We start from the raw sequence: 23,802 nt of genomic DNA, 5'->3' as shown, positions 1-23,802 counted from the left end.
TGAAAGTACTAGGGCGACAGTCCATGAAGGTCTTGAACATACACACCCGAGGCTGAGCATTTTGACCTGTTGCGCGAGAAAGAAAGGATAAGGTTAAGCACGAGAGTAGGATCTAAACATCCTAGGATAGGTCGAAATGGCAGGCTTTACCCCCTGTTTGAGCTGCTGCGAGAGCCTGAGCAACTCATTCGTCGATTAGAGCCGTGAGTTGTGTCTGAGTCAAGTTGAGACGTCCACTCATGATCCACATCGAGAAAAACACAAGTAAGAAAGGTGTCGTAGAGAATGTGAAAGTGTAGGATGACAGAAGAGAGTAAGCACACAGGGTTTCAGGCAAACACTTGCTATGTTAACTAACATATCATGAACAATGCACTATGTAAACTAACAGGCAGGCAATGCAAACATAAACCATACAACCTATAATGTTGAGTCTTGCACGTGGAGCGAAGCGTCGTTGTGGATCGTTGAGCACTGAACAGGTTATAGTCTGGTTTTTGTCCAAAAAAAAAGCTTTTTCCTTTTCTAAAACCAAGTTCACTATCACCAATGGCTCTGATACCAATCTGTCAAACCCCCAAATTCCATAGGCAGAGTATCACCGCAGGGAGCGTGACATGACCAGGATCGAACCACCAATTATATTGAACAATATAATAAAGTAAATAAAACCCGACACAATGAATATGATTAGTGTCACACAATAATGTAAAGTCTAAGTTAACAGCGGAAGCATTAAGCTCAAAACCAACGTATAAGTTTAAAAGTTCATAAAGTTTAACATGGCACATAACAGTCCATGTCCCACAACAACTCCTTCTCCTGTCCAAGCTCCAACTAAGTACCTAACAACCTGCAAATCATGTAGTAACGAATCAACAACAATGTTGAGCGAGTTCACAGTTGGTTGTCCTTTTTAATGTTGTTCCAAAAACCATAAGTTGTTTCGAAAACCATGAGTTGTGGCACCCAATTTTCTCATTCGACTAATGACATAAACTTCATACAAATTTTTGCAAAAATTTTGACATGACCCATTCGTAAAGTAAACGATTTTCTTGCTTTTTAGCAAAATCATTTAAATACATTCTACGTCCCTTTTCAAAAGATTGCTAAAACTAAAACCATACACATATCATCAAAACATTTTAACCAAACTATCCAAAATAAAGTTTAAACTTCAAACTACTACGATCATCCTAGATAATAGTTTAACATTTACTACACAAAAATGATTTTTGACCCATTTCAAATGATGACTTGAACCAGAAGCGCATAAGGGCAACGTAGTGTGTGTTTGGTCCGAGCGCGCCGGAATCAAACGTGAGATTTACCTATCATACACAACATCAAACATTTGTTAATTCATAATACCAAACAAAAATCCATAACTTTCATTACATACTCTTATTCGACCCATTTGCAATTTACCCATTTGTTGACATTTCTTATGTGAAGCATTCTTCCCGTTTGACATTATTTCCGTTAACTTTCTTTCATTCCAACATCTCAATAACTTTCATACATACATCCGTTCGACCCATTAATAATGAGTCCATACTCGAACAACATCGCCATTCATCATACATGTCTAAATCATCCCGTTTACAACGGGAAAACTTTATCATACATACTTGACATATCTTAATCAATTTGACCCTTTTATAACAAGTCATTACTAAACCATTCCACATCCTACTTTCCGAACGATTTTAGTATCACTTGCATGGTTAATATACATCCGATACTATTGTACTACTTAACCATTTTTCCAACATTCAACATATCAAAACTTTACCATAAACGAACATATAATGAAAAGCTAAGATTTATTTATTAAACTATCATCCGTAGAACTAGATAAATGAGAATTAAGTTCATATGAACTTACCGTGGTCTTGGGTTCCTTGCGCTTTGGAGTGACCTGCTCCTTCTTCCTTCTTTGCTCCTATGCAATCATAACTTTATACATTTAGCTTTCATTACTTTCATAATTCTCTATCATACTTTATGGGGTCCACTAATCACATACATCATTATCATAAACGCTTTACATCAACTCATCAAGTATTCATGTAAAACCATAACCTAACCGACTTAGGCATTTCATCGAACACATTGTGTGCGTACTTTCTAATACGCATGATGTACAAGTAATTATAACATATTCATCCTAAATTTATCAACTAGATCAACCAATTCCTTCAAAATCAACAATCATGACCATACAACATATGATTCATATCAAATTACTCATCTATTTATTAAAATATCATCGACATTAATCTATTTAGCATGTAGGATTTCTTAAAATTTAATCATCCTTTGACATACAAGTGGGTTTTACCCTAATTCATCATCATAGATAAATTTATGCATAATTTCAACTCCTACATGCTCATATCATCTTACATTCATGTCTGATTTCATAGAAAATCACAATTACATCTAAACCACTTCATCAAATATTGCCAAATCATGAAATTAAACTTACTAGATGTCAAGAACACTTAGATAATCAAAGTTCCTTGCTCATGCATTCGATTAATCTTTGATTTCCCTTTCAATTTTGTAGAAATTTGAATGCTAGGGTTTTTCCTTGGCTCCCATGTTCGTTCGATCGCCCCCAGGAACCAAATTCTGGTTTCTTTTTTTGTTAAGTGTTTAATTATACATTTTTCATTTTAACCCCTCATCCTTTCATAACATGCCACTTTTCCCTTTACTACATACTAACTCAATAAAACCTCATACATGCATAAAAATTTAGGTTTGCTAAAGTTTATAAAACTTTAATAATGGTAAAAATCTATGTTTACCATTTCTTAACATTAAAGCATCACGATTAAATTATTATTTTAAGTCATACGTAAATTTTGGGGGGTTACATGAGTTAACCAGTTCCTTGTTTCCCAAACCATTTACCGTGGGGGGCTACCCCAGGGTGTAACCACTAGACCCGTTACCGTATCGACTACTGACTGGAGTCATGTTTATGTGCCCTGCGTCAATGTCTATCATCATTCACTAAGTGCCCAAGTACATTAGTCCACTCCCGTCCTCTACGGCACGGTGTGAGGCTTGTTAGACCTAATAGCGCTATTTAACTAATGACCCGCTTGCCAATGGCCCGGTGATTAAGTCGATATAAAAATGAGGGACTTCATGATAGAGTTTTGTCTAGTAAGTTCTATGTTGTCATCCTTCCCAAGGAGGATGGAGGTACGTATTCTACCCAAGGAGAACACGCAGGTTTCAATGTTGTCATCCTTCCCAAGGAGGATGGAGGTACGTACTCTACCCAAGGAAAATATGCAGGTTATTAATTTTATTCCTTAACCCATTCCCAAACCATCGGGAATCCTATGCTTTGTAGAAAGTGTAAACTCACCTTAGATTAGCTCGGCAGATAAATAGAAGGTCAGTTGAGCTAATTGTGGTCAACCACGTCCTAACATGGTTACCATACAAGTCAGGTTCATGTTCCAAGTAATTCACGTAGTTTTCACACATATACTAGCATTACATAGCATCTTCAACAGTAGCTCATATGTGTTCGTTCAAGGCCTAAGTGTGTGATTCAAATGATTGGGCCGGTGGAATGTGCGAGCCCAACGTTAGTGTGCGAGTTCAATTGATGCGGCCTACTATCTCCCGCCCACAATCTAGGGTGTGTGATCCATCCTTGATTGTGTAATCCGAGAGGTGTGTGATCTAACTTTACCCAGCCCAATAAAGATGTGCAGCCCATTAAGATTAAACAGTCCTAATACCAGTGCGGCCCAACATAGCGTGCGATCAGCACCATGGTGTGCGATCCACACTATGGTGTGCGGTCATGCAGTATCAGAGTTGTACCATATGCAGTATCAGATGTACCATTAAAGGTGTGCGACTACGCAGGTGTGCGATTATGCATTAAAAAGCTGTACGTTGTGCTTCAACAGTGGTAGTACATGCAATCCCTATGGTGTGCGACTGAACATGTGCGATCAAAAGCTTGTGCGATTACTAGGTGTGATTCAGGATTGTGCGATCAGTTATGTGGTGCCATGAATTTTGGAATCAGTTAAATGCACCCAATTAATTCTCCAAAACAGTTACCAAACATACACCCATTCGGTCAAATCAAACAATCACCAATTAATGAATTGATTCATATGAACCCTAATTATCTAATCATGAACAACAACCTATCAACATCAAAATCAGATCAAATAGTATGATTAACTCTTAAATTCTAAATCGTCATGCAATCAACGATACAAACTGATGTAAACAAAATGCAACATATAAATTACATCAATTGTGGCATAAAACTAACCCTTTTTTAGTACTAATGTTGGAAAAAGTGTGCTTTTGTCTTCCTTTTGTATTTTCAGGATTAAATGAGCTCAAATTAACAAAAGAAGCAAAAAGACAGCTAACTCTAACATAAATACAAGAAAAGGAACAAAAGTGGCATGCCCGACCTCCCGACAGCATCTTCCCAAGCAAAACAAAGAAGACAGAAGACTGAACATGCCCCGTGCTCAGTGAGCACAAGGCCGTGCCCAAAGGTCACCAGAAAAGACAAACTCATAGAAGCTTCTGTTGCCCACCACGGGGCCATGCCCAGCGGACACGGGGGCGTGGTCAGCTTCCTGCAGACGCATTTATTGGAATTGCGAATTGCAATTAATGAAGAGAAAGATTCGGATCGACATGGGGCCATGCCCGAGCTTCTGTTTAGCCTATAAATAGGAGTGTTTGGAGCTCTTGCAACTCATCCCTTGGCACACCACCTCTCTCACACTTCACCCACCACCCACCATCATCACAACACCATCATCCACCACCATCATCCATTGTCCATCGTAGAATGTGTGAGTCGTCTCGGGATCCAAGATTGATCGTAAGAGTTATTGACAATCAAAGGCCATGTTTGCGTAAGTCTCTTACATCACTTGGTGAAGACAAGTGTTTAGTGTAATACTTTTTATTTTTAATCTTTTGCACTTTTTAATTGGTTTTGAATTAATGACTTTAATTACTAGTTTCTTATGTTGAAGGTGATTCTTCCTTATCGTTTGTCCGTGGTGTCTTGGCATTATTTTACTGTCTATATAAAATAAAAGATTTTCACCATTCATATCTCCACGGTCTATATGAAGTTATGTTGGCTACCTGGTCGGGGGTTAAGGGAACGGTTTGGTAAGAGTCTTGCCATTGTTCAGTGTATAGATCCTGCAAAGGACCTGGATCAAATTTAGTAGGACCTCCTTCAATACCCAAAGGTATTGGATGGCGGGGGTCCAAACTCTTTGATCCCCTCATAAGTTAAACTACTATTAAAACTTTAACCCAGCTACTTAGGACTATATCCCTTCCGACTTAGACTACTTAGCTGAGGATAACGTCGCCTTCAAAAGAGGGGCCTACCACATTATGCATTAATAACTTAATTAATTATTTTTCAATAATCCGACCCTTTAGGATTGTATCCTTGCTGACTCAAACTGCTGGTTGAGGGTAACGTCGCCTTCAAAAGAGTGGCCTACTACAATAACTAAGATGATCTCTTAAATAAGTGCAAAAGTGCGAAAATAATCAAAGGTTACAACACACGAGTCGGATCCAAGTGATTCATCTTGTCTATCTATTTTTATTTTATTTTATTTTTCAGCATTTTAGTTAGTTTTATTTTCGTAGTTTAAAAACCTTTTTCTAACTTTTTGATTTGATTAGACGTTGAGGATAAACCGGTACTAAAAGCTCTTGTGTCCTTGGACGACCTCGGTATCTTACCAACACTATACTACGTCCACGATGGGTGCACTTGCCTATATGTGTGTTTAGTGTTAGTAAATATCGTGTTTTATAAATTTAAAACTTGGCTAAAAAGTGTAAAAAGGGCTTAAAATATACACCTAAATTATATTACACCTAACGCACATCAAGTTTTTGGCGCCGTTGCTGGGGACACAAGGATTTTAAGGAAGTTAAGAATCAACGGCCTAATCATTTTTTCTATTTTCTTTTTATTTTTTTAGGATTTTCTTAAACTTTCAGCTTCTGCAGAGCTCAGCACGGGCCGTGCCTGGTCGGACACGGGCCGTGCCCAGCAGTGTCACTGGCAGTTTTTATTTTCCAAGTTACAGAGGGCTGAGCACGGGGCCGTGTCGGTGCAACACGGGGCCGTGTCCAACTTTCCAGTAACAGCGATCCGGAAAACAATCGCTGTATCTCCGACCACGGGCCGTGTTCACTGAGCACGGGGTCGTGGTGAACTTACTGACCAACATTCTTTTCTGTTTTTATTACAGGACTTGGAACCAGACGCCACATCTGAACCTTCTACGTAGTGTATGAGCTCTAGTTCTAATAAAGACATAAAAGAACCTCTAGAAGAACCCGAACGCTTTCTCAGAAAAAGACTTAAGGCTAAAAACCAAGAGAAGGTTTCGGGGAACCCACTTCCAATGGCGGACCAACGTACCCTCATGGATTACCTACGACCCACCGTTGGTAATCTCGGCGCCGCTATCAATGCACCGAATGTTGAAGCCAACAACTTCGAACTTCGGCCACATTTGATACAAATGCTTCAAAACTCCGCAACCTTCCATGGGCTTGCGGACGAGGATCCCCATCTACATATTACTAATTTCTTAGAAATATGTGATACCTTTCGGATCAATGGAGCATCAAATGACGCCATCTGCCTTCGAATGTTTCCATTTTCACTAAAAGACCGAGCAAAAGCTTGGCTCAACGCTCTCCCAGTTGGTTTGGTAAACACCTGGGATGAACTAGCCCAAAAATTTCTATATAAGTATTTCCCTCCCGCTAAAATGGCTAAATTAATGACTGAAATTAATACATATTCACAAGAGGATGGGAAATCCTTATATGAAACTTGGGAAAGGTTCAAGGAGCTATTGCGAAAGTGTCCCCATCAAGGTCTTGCGGTATGGCAACAAGTATCCACTTTCTATAGTGGGTTGTTGCCACACACGAGACAAACACTTGACTCTAGCTCCGGGGGACTTTTAGGTAATCGCCGCCCACATGAAATATACAATCAAATCGAGGAAATTGCTCAAACCAATTTTCAGTGGCACACTCCCTGAGGCAATAAATCTATTGCCCCAGGCGCCCATAAGGTTGATGAAGCACTTCTTTACAAGCCCAAATCGAGGCCCTTTCTTCAAAAATTAAATAGTTAGAAAAAACAAAAACGGTCTCGGTAATGGCTTGCGAAGGGTGTGGTAGGCCACATGAATATTGGAGTTGTATGAAAGAAACAAATGATCAAACAGAGTCGGTAAACTACATTGATAATAGACCTAGGCCGTCGGGTCCTCCAACGGGTACCTACAACCAAGGATGGCGTAACCACCCTAACCTTGGTTGGAGAGAACCCGGCAATAGTAGTAACCAACAAAGTCTAAACCAACGAACAAACTTTCAACAACCAAGAAATGAGTCACAAACATTCCCTCAACAACAAGGTGGACGAGAAAGGCTTGAAGATACTATATCTCGCCTCATCTCAGACACTGAAAAGAAAAACTCGGATCGATTTCAACAATTGGAATCGAATTTTAGAAATCAACAAGCTAGTATACAAAACATTGAAAAACAAATAAATCAACTAGCTCAAAATTTCTCCGAGAGACCACAAGGCGCGTTACCAAGTAATACCGAAACAAACCCAAAAGCACAAGTTCATCTCATAACATTAAGAAACCGTACCATGGGTCCAGCGAAAGCTCCGCCACCACCAACTGAGGAAAGCACAACACCGCCCCAACAAGATAAGGTTTCTCCTCTACTTCAAGAACCCACCAAGGCTCCTCCGGTTCCGTACCCCGGTAGGTTAATTCGTCAAAAGACTAATGAGCAATTCGCAAAATTCGAAAGTCTACTTAAACAATTGCATGTTAATATTCCTTTCATCAAAGTCCTAACTCAAATGCCTAAATACTCAAAATTCATGAGGGACTTCCTCACTCATAAAAGGAAAATTGAATCATTGCAATTAGTTAACCTAGGCGAGGAATGCTCCGCCCTCGTACTCAACAAACTCCCCCAAAAGAAGATTGATCCCAGAAGCTTCACAATTCCTTGCTCGATCGGGGAATCCCCCATTCGTAATACACTAGCCGACCTTGGGGCTAGCATTAACCTCATGCCCACATCAATGTTCAAACGACTCGGCCTAGGAAAAACGAGCCCTACCAAGATGAGTATACAACTTGCCGATAGGTCCGTCAAATACCCGCAAGGTGTCGCTGAAAATCTATTGGTCAAAGTCGACAATTTCGTCTACCCGGCCGACTTTGTCATACTAGATATGGAAGAAGGCACCGAAGTTCCCCTCATACTAGGGAGGCCATTTCTAGCCACCGCACAAGCAGTGGTAGACATGAATGACGGAACACCCACTTTGAAGTATGGGGATAAGGAAGTGAAGTTTGGGGTTGGAAAGAGAGTAGAGGACGATGACCCGGTAAACTACATGAAGGTTATTGATTCGAGTTTGGATGAGGCTCTCCGACGGTGCAACATGGGATGCAAAACATCCCACTCGGAAAACATATAACCTCACTTTGGGTCTAGCCAAGGACCCTTATAAACGTGGCGCACCACGGAGGCATTCCGCGGAACTATCCTTAGTTTAGTTTAGTCTTTTAGTTTAATTTTAATTTGCAGGAATAAAACACATTCGTGATGGTGAGGGATAACAAGGGAAATGAGAAACATCGCCCCATGCACGAAAACAGGGCCATTCGACAACAATTTCTTCATTACATTAAGTTCAGCACGGGCCGTGTCCGCCGAACACGGCCCCGTGCTGCGCACTCTGCAGAAAATTGCCCAGTTCAGGTAACTGGACACAGGCCGTGTTCGCTGAACACGCCCCCGTGTGCAGGGTTCTGTTTCTTTTCATTAATTTTTGTCACTGGCACCTGAACACGGGGCCGTGCCCGGTCACCACGGGGCCGTGTCCAGGATGCCAGTAACATAAAACTTTGCTTTTAACACCATTTTACACATTCAATCAACCTAAAAACTTATTTTTTGGACACATTGAGGACAATGTGTAATTTAAGTGTGGGGGGGATGCTAAAACCTTGAATCTTGCAAGTCCTAATAACAAGCCTTACACAAAACTCTATTGGAACCGCTAATCACCCCAAATTTTTTCAAAACTTTTCATTTTTTTTACTTGTCTAAGTTTAAGTTGGGAATTCAAGTTCTAACAAGGTTATATTTTTACAAGTTTACAACCGATAGCGTCGTGATAAAAAGAACCAACATAAGAAAATTATGAAACGGCATGACAAACTTAGTTAAAATTTGATTATATATACTTGATCACATAAAAACCCTTTCCCACAAAAGTGAGTTTTGAGCCTTTATCGAGCATACAAATACATATCTTTACACTAAATGCTCATTTTTTGTTTCTTGTGTGAATAGCCGCTTGGTTCATACGACTCTAGAACTTGCCACGACAACAAATTACTTGTCCTTACCAACTTAAACCCGAGTAAGTAAATGATGGAGGCATTAGGACTAACCCTTTTTCTTTCTACACCATTATTTTTCATTTTTTTTACCACCTACCCAAAATCCCCCTAGTTAACCCCTTTGAGCCTAAACCTTTTCATTTCTTAACCCAAAACAATCACCCTTTTTACCCACCTAAACCTTTTTATTTTTACCCCTTTCTTTTAATAACAACGTTCGGTTTTCTAATGACTTGCCCTAAATATATATATATATATATATATATATATATATATATATATATATATATATATATATATATATATATATATTGATGAAACCAAATAAACAAACAAGTTCATCAGAAATAACCTGTTTGAAACAAATGGTTCATCAAAATAAATAAAAATGTGAAAAAATAAAAAGTCTTTCAAAAAACCGACATTTGTTAAGCTTTTCGCCCTTTTACTAACCACTAACCCAACCACCCACCTTTAGCCCAAGCCTAACCCTTCACCCAAAAGTCCTCTTGATATTTACAAAGGTATATATAGTTAAAAAGGAGGAGGATTGATTGCTTAGCAAGCTTATGGTAGGAGTAAGTTCCATGCCACTCTCGAGTGATTCACTAAAAATACACCTTGGGCCGAGTGTTGAGTGATTCCCCGTGAGGTATGTGAACTTGTATATAAATGGAATTTTAAAAAAGGTATGTTATGCCCTAATAAGTAATTTATCTTAAGAAACGTTTTTAATAAATCATGACGAATAGGATTGTAAATAAATAAAAATAAAACCTAAATAAAGAATCTTGGAAATCCCGACACTCTATGACAAGACCAAAAACTTTCTCTTCTACCCATTCCATTTGGGAGTGAAAAAGCCACATTATAAAGATTTTTGCTTGAGGACAAGCAAAGATTCAAGTGTGGGGGTATTTGATATGCACAAAATGCAACATATAAATTACCTCAATTGTGGCATAAAACTAACCCTTTTTTAGTACTAATGTTGGAAAAAGTGTGCTTTTGTCTTCCTTTTGTATTTTCAGGATTAAATGAGCTCAAATTAACAAAAGAAGCAAAAAGACAGCTAAATCTAACATAAATACAAGAAAAGGAACAAAAGTGGCATGCCCGACCTCCCGATAGCATCTTCCCAAGCAAAACAAAGAAGACAGAAGACTGAACATGCCCTGTGCTCAGTGAGCACGGGGCCGTGCCCAAAGGTCAGCAGAAAAGACAAACTCATAGAAGCTTCTGTTGCCCACCATGGGGCCGTGCCCAGCGGACATGGGGGCGTGATCAGCTTCCTGCAGACGCATTTATTGGAATTGCGAATTGCAATTAATAAAGAGAGAGATTCGGATGGACACGGGGCCGTGCCCCGCGGACACGGGGCCGTGCCCGAGCTTCTGTTTAGCCTATAAATAGGAGTGTTTGGAGCTCTTGCAACTCATCCCTTAGCACACCACCTCTCTCACACTTCACCCACCACCCACCACCATCACAACACCATCATCCACCACCATCATCCATTGTCGATCGTAGAGTGTGTGAGTCGTCTCGGGATCCAAGATTGATGGTAAGAGTTCTTGACAATCAAAGGCCATGTTTGCCTAAGTCTCTTACATAACTTGGTGAAGACAAGTGTTTAGTGTAATACTTTTTATTTTTAATCTTTTGCACTTTTTAATTGGTTTTGTATTAATGACTTTAATTACTAGTTTCTCATGTTGAAGGTGATTCTTCCTTATCGTTTGTACGTGGTGTCTTGGCATTATTTTACTGTCTATATAAAATAAAAGATTTTCACCATTCATATCTCCACGGTCTATATGGAGGTATGTTGGCTACCTGGTCGGGGGTTAAGGGAACGGTTTGGTAAGAGTCTTGCCATTGTTTAGTAAATAGATCCTGCAAAGGACCTGGATCAAATTTAGTAGGACCTCCTTCAATACCCAAAGGTATTGGATGGCAGGGGTCCAAACTCTTTGATCCCCTCATAAGTTAAACTACTATTAAAACTTTAACTCAGCTACTTAGGACAGAATCCCTGCTGACTCAGACTACTTAGCTGAGGGTAACGTCGCCTTCAAAAGAGGGGCCTACCACATTATGCATTAATACCTTAATTAATTATCTTTCAATAATCCGACCCTTTAGGATTGTATCCTTGCTGACTCAAACTACTGGGTTGAGGGTAACGTCGCCTTCAAAAGAGGGGCCTACTACAATAACTAAGATAATCTCTTGAATAAGTGCAAAAGTGCGAAAATAATCAAAGGTTACACTACACACGAGTTGGATCCAAGTGATTCATCTTGTCTATCTGTTTTTATTTTATTTTATCAAAGGTTAGTTTTATTTTCGTAGTTTAAAAACCTTTTTCTAACTTTTTGATTTGGTTAGACGTTGAGGATAAACCGGTACTAAAAACTCTTGTGTCCTTGGACGACCTCGGTATCTTACCAACACTATACTACGTCCACGATGGGTGCACTTACCTATATGTGTGTTTAGTGTTAGTAAATATCGTGTTTTATAAATTTAAAACTTGGCTAAAAAGTGTAAAAAGGGCTTAAAATATACACCTAAATTATGTTACACCTAGCGCACATCACAAACAGTATACGATTCGGATCCAAACACACTTGTATATCATCAAACACTCATTCATAACAAATATCTAATCAATCTAGTGATCATCGATTCATCGCATATTCCACACCCCTAACCCCGATTGTAAAAGTTTGCTATCATCATAATCAACACATGTTTCTGATTTGCAATCCTAATTTCAGTAACAATCCTACTTGCATGAACCCTAGTTATCACACAAGATCATATCCATCACGACATCAATTAACATACATCCAAACAATAACGAAACACTAACCGGAAGTGTGCGATGTGACTAACTTGGTCGAGATGGAAAGCTTCGAGTGAGAGGGGCTGTTGTCGAACAAGGAGGAGAGGAAGAGAGCTTAGGGTTTTGTGTGTTTTCTTGTGTTTGCAAATTATGAGAAACAAACCCCACTAATGGGTGTTTGTATGCGTATAAGAGGAGTGGGCCGAACCAATGTTTGGGCTGCCCTTGGCCACGAGTTCTAAGCAAATAAGATTAGGCCGAGAAGAGTGTGTGACAAGGGACAAGGTGTGCGGCCCAAAGGGTTTGTGCGACCAGACAAATATTGTGCGACCACGTTTGTTAACCATACATACAACACATTCACATAACACGTAACATAAACAAACTCATAACATTCCATTGCAAACAAACACGTCACTTAATCACGTAACGTTCATACATGTTACATCAAAGCACAACGAAAGGTTCTAAAATACGAGTTGTCACATTTTCTTCCATTGAGAACAGAAAAGAAATGAATCGATTGAGAAGATGAAAATGAAAATAGAAGAATCGGTGGGCACCAATGAAGAAACTGTGATCTAAATTGACCGGAATCAATCAGATCTAGGGTTTTGTCTCCATATAAAAAGGGTTATTCTCCTCGTCGATTAAGTGGTTGGTCGGACTACTTCTCCGGTGATCAATTCAAAACAGAAAGCCGTTAGACTCACCACGGGGAGAATGTGGGTTCTCTCCGTGACCACCCTTTGGCGTGAGAATAAGTACAATGATCTCAAAGGAAAAAGATGAAGTAGTAAGTGGGAGTGTGAAAGTAACTTGTGAGATCATACCTGAAGCATCTTATTTATAACTGGAATTTGGCGGCAAAATGTGCAACAGAGAGAGTAACCGGAAATACTTTTCGTCAACGGTTATTTATCTTTCCGTTTAATGGTTAATCACACGGATCATGAGTTTGATCAACGGCTGGGGAGATGCCACGTGGAAAGTGATTTTGTGTAGATCCTTTTTCAAGCTAGTGTCATCATCGTGATTTAGATGAGAGCTCAGTATCGTGCCACGTCACATTCGGTTGCAACCGAATGAAGCCATGCACGATGAACATTTATGTCCTTCTAGAAGATCTACAGCTGTAAACAGTTATGCCTTTGCGACGTGTCCATTCCGTTGTAACAGAAAAGATTTCTTTGTTCAAGTCTTAATTTCAGGCGTGCGGAGATGTTTAGGAGTTTATCTTCAAGCCTAACTGTACCCTTGCACGAGCCCGCACAAGTGTGTTAGTTGAATATTTGTCCTTCTTTTCTCCGGCGCATGGTCATCGAAAACTATTCTTTTCCAAATCTTGTTTAGAACCGTTGCGCGGCTGCGCAGGGTCTTATTTAAGATGCTTTTGGAATGAAGTTAGAGTATGGTCCTATACGCTTGCGCATGATTTTTGGGACCATACCCCTTCAGGCCTCTAAAATACACTTAACGTATTTAAATTTTTAAATAGTTCTATTCGTATTTAAATTTTGAAATTGTTCTATTATATTATATACATTATATATATTAATTATTATATATATATATATATATATATATATATATATATTATTCATATGAATTCTATCTCTTCATGAACAGTAACAAAAACTTTGATTTTTTTTTATTATCATCACTAAAGAAAGCAATAGTTTATTCTATAGAAAATGGGTGATAAATACCTAATCGATAAGACTGTTGGGTGTGGGGAGCTTGGGTTGACATGTGGCGGATGTGGGCTCCACATGGTGTGACTTGGCTGGATGTGGCCTTTTTTGGGTGTGGGGTGGCGTGACTTTTTTTTGTGGGGTGGTGTGGCTTTTTTTTGCTAGGCATGGCCAGCCCTGTTAAAAATTTCATTTCATTGATCAACCAATCACAACCATCCACATCATCTCCTCAACCCGTTCCACGCCAGCGGGGCAACGCCGCTACCCACGTTGGCCTGGTGTGCCTAAAACAGCGTTGCTTGGCTACCCACGCCCCAACCCACGCCCACACCCCACGGCCTATTTTGATTTCCAATCCTAAAGAACTATAAAAAAAATTATATACATTCTAATTACTTAATTAGGTAATTAATATTTTTATTAACTATAAATTATTAATATTATTAATTTATTTTATTTTATTTGTTATAATTATGTTATTATTATTATATGATTAATTTTCAATACATTTTGTTTATTTAATAACTTTTAAGATAACATACGATGTTTTATAACTAACGTTGTTTATCCTTTTTTTTCATTATTCTAATAATATAGTATAATGTCTTATAAAACTTTGAATATACGTTGCGACGTGCTAATTTTATCTGCATTTCAATAAAAGCTTTGTTCAAAACTGAACGAGACAATTATAATTTTTATTGTTCTTTACCATGAAAAATTAAATCGATATTGTCCGAACACCTCAGTAGCGGTGTAGAGTACCTTTTATATCATAAGCTATACGCGAGTGTCGATGACGAACAAAATTGGCGCCATGTCAATTTTAACCGAACATCATTACTGGTGTTTGTACTTTTGAAACCTTAATCGATATTCATTCTTATAGTTTTTTTTATCGATGTTAAATATGTGTCGATTTTATAATGGGCACTTCATGACTTTATTTTTTTGGGGTTTATCTTTCGGTCGCTAAGTGATGATCACAATATAAATGCTTTATCTAATCGAACCAATGATACCAACCGACTTCCCACCGCAACGCGTGGGGGAAGTCCACTAGTTATATTTATTAATTAAGACTTTTGATGAATAGTAACTTGAAATATTTAAGTATTTATTTTTTTATTTTTAACTAGATGGAAGCCCCCGCCGCGATGCGGTCAGGGGCTTAGAAATTAAGACGTCACATACACAAATAAAGCATAAACGCTAGGTTCAAAACGCCCATAAAGTGTTATCCAGCGGTACAACGTTTGTGTGTATAAACAAACTTCATAATTTATAATTTATGACATGTCAAATATACCATCTATATGAAATATGCCAAAAGAACACAACTGGGAAGTTAGATTTGGCTAAGCATCACTATCATATGAATCAGAAAGTCGAGCTTCATTTGATGATTATGAAGCGGAGTATTACTTCTATCGTGATCTTGTGCAGGCGCTTGAGGCGATACCATTTATCTCGCTTATCAAGTTCCCCCATATTGTCATTCACATATCAAACACATTCGAGTGTATATTCTTCGCTACATACTCCCCAGCCTTACTACCGCCGTGTCCGTCATACACCCCAAAGAAGCCCTAATATCATAGATAAAAAATCATTATGCGGGTCGAACGAACCCAACATATTTTATCAAGCGTCGGAAGCACCCAAACACGTTTTATCAAGTGTTAATGTTGTTCAAAAAAGGAAAAAAATAAAGTATTAATGACAAAAAAAAAATTGTAATGGCTAAATGAACCCAATCATATAAGATGAAAAAAATAATAATAATAATAATAAGAATCAACTTATTTTTTGTTTTGGCTTGGCTTGCTCTCCAAAGTATGATCTCAACTTACACTTTTAATAAGAGATTTTTTTTCACTTCCATCATACATTTACAATCCTAAAGTATCAAACAAAAACTTCATTTTAATAAGAAAGTTTTTCACTTGGTGGGGCAAGAACTACAAGACAATTTTTTTTGAAAATCATCCAACGCCAAAGGTACATCTTACCTAAGGTAAAACTTGTCGCTTATTTATAATGTTTAATGGTATTGTATTTATTTGTTTTTTATAGTAACTCAAAATATTTAAGTATCTGCTTTTTAATGGTATTTTATTTGTTTTTTTTTTATTTTTAGTGTTATTTGATTTTATTATTTTAGTAATATTTTATTTATCCGATGTTGGTCGAACGGTATCAGTGGATTCAGTTTGTGATGGTACTAATACGGTATTCAATTAGCATCACAAACATAGTTGTATAAATGAAAAGTTTTTGAAAACGAAAAAGATGAATACGAGTACGAGTATCGATGTTGTTTGGTATGATACGGTAGCGATATGGTGTTGTTTATCGAAAAAACACACTAAATATAAATAATGATACTAAAATCGATGTTGGTAGTTTGGTTTCGGTTGAGTTCACTGCGATAGTGGCATGGTATATGTTATTAAACTTAAAACCATAAAAATAAATACATACCGATACCAATGTTGTTCGATTCAGTTTGATATGGTATGGTAGTGAGATGGGTGTTAGTTTATTGAAAGCAATAACAATGAAAATAAATGCCGACAGAGATGTTGTTCAATCGGCTTCAATTGAGTTTGGTACGATAGCGGCACAATATTCATTTTCAGCAAAATTTATATCGCAATGTTTACAAAATAAACAGAGAACACAATGAACCAAATTGATATCAATTAAACATCGGTAACCATAAAGCAAACGAACCGAATGGTTATCAGCTAAACAACATAAGTACTATTATTGAAAATCGTTCTTATTGTTTTTGATCGATGTAAAGTTTTCTAATTCATTATTATAGCAAGTGTCGGAACTGTAACGAATCGAACTAATACCGACCGAGTTCTCGCCGCGAAGCGCGGGTGAATATCAGTAGTTATATATATTAATACAAAGTCACCATGAATAGTGTTTTAAAATTATTTTAATATTATTTATTTTTAACATTTAATTATTTTATAAATATATTTTTAATTTATTTTGCGTGTTTTTTTTCCTTTTCTAACTATTAAGATACAGTATTTTATATAATTTTTAGTATTTCGTTGCGACGTGCCTAAATTTTTCTCTGTATTGATATGATTTTTTCTCGAAACTGAGTTGTGAGTGGTAAAGTTTAAGTAATTGAAGCATAAATGTACATGTTATTAAACCTAACTTACATCTAGTTTTTTTTACATATAAATTGAGATTACTTTTTTTCATTATTCTAATAGTATAGTGTAATACTTTATAAAGTTCTGAATACGTGCAACATGTTTATTTTTCTCTTCGTTCCGCTAAAACTTTTGTTCAAAAACAAGCATATCAATATAATTGATTTTTATTTGTTCTTTACCGTGATCAACCGAACAAATGATTTTTGTTCTTTACTGTGATCAACCTAACAATTGATTTTTATTTGTTCTTTACCGTGATCAACTAAACAGATACCATACCAAACTTGTATAGAAGTATGTAGTATCTTTTTATAATATAAACTATTGCAAGTATGAATACTGTACTGGTACCTTGACAAACCGAACTTATACCATCTGTTCTTTACCATGGCAAATTGAACTAATACTGTACGAACAACTTCAATGGTAGTATAGAGTTTTTTTAATATCGTAAACTATGGCGAGTATTTTACCACGTTAATTCCAATCGAACAACATCAGTACCTGTATCGGTACCGTCGGTATGAATACTTATATTCTTTTCGGGAGACATTACTGATAATCATTTTTTTATGGTTTTCGATTTATGTAAAATATGCGTCGATATCCTTTTGGACATATAATGAGTTTAGTTTTGGCTTTTACCTTTCGATTGCAATAAGGAGTGCTAGTATCGTACCGATATGTTGTTCAGTCGATTTCAATTCGATTTGGTACGATAGCACCACCAGCCGCAAAGCGCGAGAAAACATCACTATCACTAGTGTATATAGTTAACAAAGTAAGATGAATAGTAACTTTATTTTTAAAATAGTATATAGCTTTTTATTAGTTTTTTATTTAATATATTATAATAACCATATATATATTATATTATAATAATTTATTATTATATTTACTTTTAATGTCATATTTTATTTTTTTCTTCTTTTAAACCATATATTTCCTTTATCATCTTTTTAATATTTTTTTCTTTTTTTAGAACATATATCTATACTATATTATAATGCATGAGGGAGTGACATTTTAAAATACCCAAAAAATAAGATTTTTTTCCCTCTTAAATTATAAATACACACCTAAAATGAGGTTAAATTGGTCTTTTAAACAATAATTATATCTTAGCCCCTTATTTTATTACACTTAAATCCTTGAGTTTTAGCATAATTATGGGTAATTAGTTACAATTTTCTCCCTCCACAACAAACTTATAATTCTTTTATGTATTCTTGCCATATGTTATAAACTATAATTGAAGGGGTAAGGTCCCAAAAACCTTACACAGGTGCTTGGGACCATACCACAACTTTATCAACAAGCTCTCTATAAAATGAACCTTGCATGGCCGCGCACTGGTTCTAAAAGAGAACTTTAAAAGAAGAAACAGTATTTAACATCAACGCGCCAAAAGGGACTAATAAATCCTTGCGCAAACTCTCATACAGCAGATAGGATAAAATCCTAACAAAACCGCCACATAAATACTATCCAGACTTGGATAAAAGTAACTTCTCTGCTACCACAAGATTAGCATGAAGAAGAGCCACATAGGATTACAGTTGTATCCTTCTAGAAGGCTTCATCGTGCACAACCATTCGGTTATAACCGAATGGACACGTGGCATCATCCCAGGCTCCCTCAAAGTCACGATGATGGCACCGAATTGAAGGAAGATCCACACCTGCCCACTTTCCACGTGGCATCACCCCAGCCGTTGATCATGACCACGATCCGTATGCATACACACCCATTAGTGATTAACGGAAGGGGAAATAACCGCTTACGGAAAAGTACTTTCCGTTAAGTTTTCCATTAACAAACTTTCCCGCCCAAATTTTGACTATAAATAAAGGATAATTCAGGTATAATTCTTCAAGTTACTCTCACTTCACTTTACTATAACTTCTTCTTCTTCATCAAACCCTGTACTTATTCTCACGCCGGAGGGTGGTCACAGAGAGAACCCCCATTCTCCCCGTGGCGAGTCTAACAGCTGTTTGTTTTGTAGTTGTTGTTCGAAGAAGGAGATCAGTCACCCCTAAATCAAAACGAGAAGATCTAACCCTTTATGCAGATTCAAACCCCCTGGTTCAATTGATTCCGGTCGATTAAACTAGTGTGTCTTCATTGGCGCCCACCGATTTCTCAGTTTTTATTCATTTATTCTCGTTTCGATTTTCTTTTTCATCTCCGTTTTTCAATGGAAGAAACTCCGACAAACTGTCAATCCGGCCCTCGGCCAAATTTCGCACATAATACCCAAGTCGAAGGCATTGTGGAAGAGGCTTCGGATGATAACGAAGTCCAATACAACGATAATCATCCGAATGACCCTTTTACTCCAGGAGTACAACCCGAGATTCCAATCAGCTCAATTTTACCTCCTGGTGAAACTCCTATCTCGTGGTATGTCAGGTCCCAAGGTGCAATAAATGTTGTATATGCACAACTCTGTGCATAGACTGCTCCTCCCACTCAGTCAGGAAGACCTGCATCTCGTGCACGAGCACCATCTGCACCCTGAGCTTCACACCATGAAGCACCATCACGAGTTCATGTGGAAGACACAGAAGTTTACTCCAGATCTCCTACAAGGTATGAGTCTACTCATTCCGAGAATCGACGAATAGAGTATCATGATGAATCTCATTCCCATCGAAGGCAATCGATCCATTCTCGGTTGGGCCCGCGTTCCTACCAGAAGCGGGACACCCACACCGACGAATATGATAGAACATACTAGGAGTGAGATAACACGATTGTGTTTAGCCGGCTACAATGAGATCACAAAAATTATAAACCTCATGTGGTTTATAACCCGGATGCAGAACACGACTACAACTTAATCTACCGCCCGGCAGAGTCAGCGGAGAATTCAAATTTTATCAGTGAGATCGCCTTAGCTCCCTTGGAAAAAGCAAAACTGCCGTCAAATGTTGGAAAATTTAATGGCATGACAGATCCGGACGATCACCTTTGGGTTTTCACCAGCCCAGGCGTGGTAGGAGGTTGGACCTTGCCAACGTGGTGCCACCTATTCATCCAAACACTGACAGGCGCTGCGTGACTGTAGTTCGATAACCTACCAGTTGGGAAGATAACATCATGGGTGGATTTAAGAGAAAAATTCCTGATGCATTTTAGCCAACAGCGGAGATCTATCATAGACACTGCCGATGTGATGAATGTTTGGAGGCGTGATGACGAGAGCCTGTAAGACTTTATCACACGCTACAACAAAGAGGTGTTAGAGATCGGAGATGTCCATGAACACTTAATTCGAGCGCAGTTCAAGTATGCAGTACGCTGTGACGACATAATCAAGGTTCTGTCCGGGACAGAAGGCTTACCCAAGAGCTGGGAGAAACTAATGGCTGCTACAAAGGTCTACGCACAAACAGAACAAAACCGCACCACTAAAAGACCACCGCAGCACTAACAAACCACCGCCACCACACAATCGTCCACAAGATATGAGCGGGAGCGGCGGAAAAAAAGTTCAAAAGGAATTGGAGGGACTCAACCTCTAGAACATTGTTAGTGCATGCATCTGTCGACTTCGTCTTGTATCGAGTCTTGTACTAGATACGTTAGATTAGGGCTCGTAGATCGAGGAAATAGTAAGTGTTAGGGTTATTTAGGCTGATTCCGCTTGAAAGTGCACATAGTAGTTTCAAGCGAAATCAAATGATCAGATTCCGCTTGAGTATATTGTTGAGGTTCCGCTTGAGAAGCTGATTCCGCTTGAGCATGTTCAAGCGAAATCAGTGTGTCTATATATAGGGGTTCCGAGCGGAATCAATGAGTAGTAGTTCCGAGGTCTTGTATCGGATACCGAAGTGCTGCCGGTTTATCCTATGGATGTATTAGCTGTTAACTCAATCAGAAAGAGTATTATAGTGATATTCAAGTTGTGTCTACCTTTGTTTCTTAGTCTCCGCCTCTGAAACAAAGTAAAACTCCTCTGAACGACTCGTTCGGGTCAGCTACACGATCCTACAAGTGGTATCAGAGCTCAGGAGGAGGAGTTCTGCAGATTACAGCTGATTTTCATTGCATTTTCTTACTTCTACACCTTCTTTCTTGAATAGAACAAAATTTAACGGTTAAAATCGGATCAGTTTTTCACAGAATGTGTAAAACTACATATTAATAAACCCTTGAGAGTTTCACATTAAAATTCGGATTAAAAATGGTAAAATTGAACCTTAGATTTGATTCCGCTTGACCGAACAGAAGTGATTCCGCTCGAGATTGGGTTATTTCGCTTGAACAATTCAAGCGAAATCAGATCATTTTGCTTAGTTTCCTTATTCCGCTTGAAACTACTGATCTCGCTTGAAATTGTCTTTTTCAGTGATTTCGCTTGAACAGGTGTTTGAAAGATATTTCTCTTGAATTTGATTTCATCATGAGTGAAGATTTCTACAACGCATTCGCCACATCCCCGACTACTCCGGCTTTCATTGCTCAAGATATGAAATTGGAAAACGAAACGGGAACTACACAGAAACCCCCGAAGCTAATGAGCATTGAGGACTATTACGGATGGAAAGATCGGTTCGAGAACTGGGTTCAAGCTAACCATCTAAGATCGTGGGAGTGTATATTGAAGAGATATGTTCTACCACGTACTGAATTGCAAACTGAAAAACAAATCTCGGAGTTTAATGACAAAGAACGAGAAATGTACCGTGCTGAAAAAATGATGATTAGTTTACTTCAGCAGGCTATCAAAGAAGACATCTTTGTGTTGCTACAACATGACAAGACTTCAAAATCAATCTGGGATGCTCTTAAAGTCAAGTTCGAGGGTAGTGTGAATATGATTAAGAGTAAAAAGGCACTGCTTAAGAAAGAATTTTATCTTTTCACTAGTTTGCCAGGGGAAGATATAAAGAAGCTAATTGAACGATATTGCCATTTAGTGCGATCCATGTCGATACTGAGCATAACCAAAGATCGTGAAGAGTGGGTCGACAAGTTAGCTGATGCTTTACCGCAAAAAGAGTGGGGTACTTACTGGAAGATCTTGAAGAACACTGGGGTATATGATGGGTTAACAATTTCTCAGTTCATCGAGAAAATTGAGAGTTAAGATCTGGAACAGCAGAAGATTGCAAGGATGAACAATCCGAGTGGTCAACAGGACGTGAAAATATACTACAAAGGTAGTGTTCCAGAAGCTGAACGAAGCCCGAAAATTCAAACTGCATTTAGTGCTGGAGATTCATCTAAAAAAGTTGATCAGGGTTCAAACAAAAGTAGTGGATTTTCTTCATACCCAAGTGTTAATCCAAAAGAAACAACATCAAGCTTTCAGCATCAAAGCTCAAAAACTAGAAATGGTTATGTGATACCGTGCAATATTGCGTTGAATCTTCCAGATGGTCAAAGTTTTTCTGAAGAAGTTGCGAAAGATCACATGGCATTACTTAGTTCCGTGCTTCTATCTTATGAAGGATTGGTTGCAGGGAGGATCGGAAATCCTATGCTAACAAAGGAGGATTACGATCAGATAGATGCTGAAGAGATGGAACTAATGAACATCAAATGGTGTCTAGCTAGTGTTCTTAGAAGAGCTGAGAAGTTTAAGATGATTACCGGGAGAAATGACTTTCTTGATGCACATGTTTCTACATTAGGCTTCGATAAATCTAAAGTTACTTGTTTTAAATGCAGGGAGAAACGTCATTTCAAGAGGGAATGCAAGAATAGAGATGCGAATGATGCAAAGAATCCGTTCGGAAAAGATGACTACTACCGGAAAGCCATATACCAACAAGGTGGTCACCAACAACAACAAGAACCACAAGTGGCTCATGGTAGAAAAGTGATTGAGGATTTGAAGAGAGCATGTTTAGGGAATCAAGAAAGTTTTAACTGGAACAAATACATTTTATCTGACAGCAAAGCATGCCTAATCAATCAAGATGATGAAAGGCTACCTGAAGGCTTTAGCTGGGATATGTTTGTTGATGAAAAGGGAGAGTTTAAAGCTTTCATTGCTAAGATTGTGAAAGAACCATATATGTTCACCGAGTGGATGAAATCTATTGGAGTTAGTGTGAAGAATGAAGATGAAAAATCTGTTTCATCAGAAGAATGTTCACAGAGTTCAGGTGAAAGTTTACAAAGTGATGAAAGTTCAGAAAGAGAAGTTGTCTTTGATCAAACACCATTTCATTCTGGTTCTTCGGATGACTGTTCTGACAAATCAGTAGAGTTTGATCAATCTCCAACTGATGACAGTAGTGATGATGAGGAAGAAAAACATATTAATATTGCAAAATCTCATCTCTCTCCTGAAAGTTTTCATTTCTATTTTGCAGATCGCTTGGAAAAACTGAAGGAGAAACGAGCAGCAAAAGAACAAAAACAAATGAAGACTGATGGGGTTGTTTAAAAAGAAGAGATTGTTCAAAACAAAGAAGTTAAAAGTGTTGCTGAGGAGATTGTTGAAACAAAAAAGAATTGTGAAAGTATGGATCAAGAAGAAGATTCTGATTTTAATGATACAGTTCAATTTGCTAAAGAAGTGTTTCAA

General features: G+C 38.0%; 1 non-coding gene across 1 annotated transcript; it reads right to left on the bottom strand.

Moving 5' to 3' along the window:
* Positions 1-6,844: 6,844 nt before the first annotated feature.
* LOC118487862 lies at positions 6,845-6,946 on the bottom strand. The gene has a single exon (XR_004882805.1). It is a non-coding gene; the product is annotated as a small nucleolar RNA R71 (small nucleolar RNA).
* Positions 6,947-23,802: the final 16,856 nt, after the last annotated feature.

The sequence above is a fragment of the Helianthus annuus genome, chromosome 15, assembly GCF_002127325.2.
Source record: "Helianthus annuus cultivar XRQ/B chromosome 15, HanXRQr2.0-SUNRISE, whole genome shotgun sequence".
NCBI classification, from domain to species: domain Eukaryota; kingdom Viridiplantae; phylum Streptophyta; class Magnoliopsida; order Asterales; family Asteraceae; genus Helianthus; species Helianthus annuus.
The sequence above is the reverse complement of the archived record's forward strand: the minus strand, read 5'-3'. Positions and strand labels throughout refer to the sequence as shown.